This window comes from Hippocampus comes, unplaced genomic scaffold, assembly GCF_001891065.2.
Source record: "Hippocampus comes isolate QL1 unplaced genomic scaffold, H_comes_QL1_v1.1 scaffold105, whole genome shotgun sequence".
Classification (NCBI taxonomy): domain Eukaryota; kingdom Metazoa; phylum Chordata; class Actinopteri; order Syngnathiformes; family Syngnathidae; genus Hippocampus; species Hippocampus comes.
Genome location: NW_017806235.1, coordinates 1,996,494 through 1,999,333, shown reverse-complemented (window position 1 = coordinate 1,999,333; position 2,840 = coordinate 1,996,494). Strand labels below are relative to the sequence as shown.

At 45.5% G+C, this 2,840-nt stretch overlaps 1 long non-coding RNA gene and 1 pseudogene across 1 annotated transcript in view; one reads left to right on the top strand and one right to left on the bottom strand.

Moving 5' to 3' along the window:
- LOC109507370 (semaphorin-6B-like) overlaps nucleotides 1-2,840 on the bottom strand; it is a 32,876-nt pseudogene that overhangs the window by 4,727 nt on the left and 25,309 nt on the right.
- LOC109507372 (uncharacterized) overlaps nucleotides 78-2,840 on the top strand; it is a 4,045-nt gene continuing 1,282 nt past the window's right edge. Inside the window, exons 1-2 of the long non-coding RNA XR_002166451.1 lie at nucleotides 78-201; nucleotides 905-1,071. This is a non-coding gene — a long non-coding RNA (uncharacterized LOC109507372). The remainder of the gene's footprint in view (nucleotides 202-904; nucleotides 1,072-2,840) is intronic.

Here is a 2,840-nt window from a genome sequence, read left to right as displayed (position 1 = left end):
CCTCACCTGGTTCCTGGTCTCAGGAAGGAGCAGGTGCTGCCTCTGGTCCAGCCACAGTACGGGTCCCTGGAGGCAAGGCAACTCCTGTGTGCAAACGCATCATCAAAAATGGAACAAAGGCGATCGCATTCTGCTTACTCGCCGCGGAAAGGCAAGGAAAACGGACCAAAACACAAGAGGGCTGCAAACGTGGCTATAAAGGTAACAATGTAGCCGTTAATCTGCTTGGCTACACAATTCCCAAATGTCAAATATGACCCAACTGATTTAAAGGTCGGACTTGCCACGCATGATTTGCCGTATTTGTTTTGTGAGCAGTTGGGGCACCATGCTTTTCTTATTTTGTTGTTATTTATTTGTAGATTGAAATCAAATGCATAGTGTGGGAATTAAGTTCACAGTACGTGAAACGTATCCAATTTTGCTATTGGTTATGAACCTGTCTGGAAATGCAGTGGTGCCTTGACATACTCGCAAGTTTTTCTACATACGAACGAACCGTTGTTTGGGCGTTTTGTTTTTTTTAAATTGGAGATGAGAGCGCTGTAGGGCGCACTCAACTCAACTCGGCTCACTTCACAAGAAGCAGGAGTTTGGCCTCGTGAACAAATCTTCGAAAAAGAGATTTCAAATGATTTAATGCCACACCCCGTTTGCTGTCAAACTAAACTTAAAACAAAGAGAATTGGTACATTTAAAATAACCACAGAAATGTACCTTTAAGTCCACCAGCGTAATGCTAACGCATGATAAGAAACGCCATAGACAGGCTAATAGCAACGATGCAGCACTGTCATATATAATACTTTCTTTAATGGATATTTGAATGCAAATGGTGCCGCAACACATGTAGACACCCAGTATAACAATACTGTTCTGCTTACTTCATGCAACGGGAGTACAGATGGCAACGGGATGTGGGCACACGGACCAGGCAGGACGGGAAGGCCAGCAGCAGAGTGTGGCTGGTGCGGTCCAACGTCAAAGACAAGAGCTGGCGGGCCTGGGGGGAATCCTCACCGCATCTATGGGGAGACAAACGTGAGAGCGAGGAGATGAAAACATCTACAGGTGGGTCACGTGCTAATTTGGAGACGAGAGCAAATCCTCTGCGTCTACTAGGGATCGAACACTTTTTTTTTTTTCGTAGTTGACTTGTAATATGTTGACGATCAAGGCAGTCGATGAACGGAACGACTTGTGTAATGACACGATGTTGGAAAGCCACACAAGTGCTGGTGCAATGGTTGCGCCTGTTGTATGAGGCCTCTGAGACAAACCGTAACTACAGCGTGGCCCAAAACAAAAAAATGAGTTTGAACCCCCGCATCTAATGCGTATTGAAAAGTTGATCTAAGCTTGACGCGGTCAATAATATAATGCTGCAGCAGGGAGTAGCTGATCTCTTAGAAGTGTTGAAGCCTCTGTTTCTAAAATAGAAGCGATCCATGAGATGTGATGGAGCACGATGCCAAGAGGCGTCATCGATCGGATATCAAGGACAAAAAAAAATCTCTTGACTCCAGCTCACCTCTCAGGGTTGAAACCCTCCACCTCCTCCAAGAACACGCTGCTGTGGGACATCGAATCCCCATTGGGAATCATTAGAAACTTGAGAATCGTCCCTCGGGTCGAGCCCAGGAACAAAACTGTGCGGTTCCTGTAGGGTCCGGCGTCGGTGTCCACCACCATTGCTGTCAGCTGGTACCTGCAAAGACATATCGACTGTGAAAGCACATTTACACCGAGCGGCTCGATCAAATCCCTTTTCTTCCCCCAGTGCCATTTAAAGCTTAAATTTTTCATGACATCAAAGTTCTTTCGCCGGAAAGCATTTTGTCACCGTACCGGCCCATGGTCTTGACCACCCAGGGTCTGTGCCCCAGCAGTGGGACTGTCTCGTCCATCAGAGGGTGGGTTTTGACAAAATTTAACACCTCGTCTGGTAGCGTGGTGGAGGAACTAAATCGGGATCCTTGGACTGCACATCCTCCAGGTCTAGGGGAAAACAAAGTAAGGATGCCAGAAAAACATCGATTCTCGTCCCGTCTGCTTGTGTAGTCCAATTGTTGCTGAAGCATACCTGGGTTTCGGAACTGCTTCTTCTGGTACCGGAGTCCAAATGGACTCTGGGGATTTCTGTTCCTTGAAGCGTCCCTCGAAAGCGTGAGCGAGCTGCTGCATGTCAAACACGCACACGGCAGAACCGGGGATGCTGCCGGATGCAGACGAAATAATCCCATTTGAATTACAACATCAGATTTTTTTTTTTTTCCGAGTGCGAGGATAAGAAAGGAGACTTTTTTTGCCATCCCCCTCTCTGATATTGCATTGTGATTTTGCTGTAAGACAACAGAATCATGTAGATATGACCTTGCTGAAGAAAAAAATCGACATACGCTTCTGAGAGCCATCAGGATGTATTTGAGATCTCTCTTTGCATACAAGTTTTTTGTTTTTTAATTAAATTATATCACTTATTATTCTCCAAGTGCTTGTCCGGTCTACAAAAACGTTGACATACATCATCTGGAGCGGTTCCGAATCAATATAAATCGAATGACTTGGAATTATTAAATGTATCGATATGTGCAGATCTCTACAGACATTAGAAGTAGGCTGGAACAAGTTTTGTCCTGACCAACCAATCGAGGTGGAAAAATGTCTGGTCATATCGAGGGCCGGCGCTCTGGCCCTGTGAGAAAAAAATTGGAAGTCGGACTGGCAAAAGAAACACTCCCATCGCTCATGGCATTTTTTTCAGTACTCCTGTGGTTTTCTCTTTTCAGAGCATCTGCTTTGCGTAGATTCGATTCTGCTTTTATTTTCGTAGTATTGTT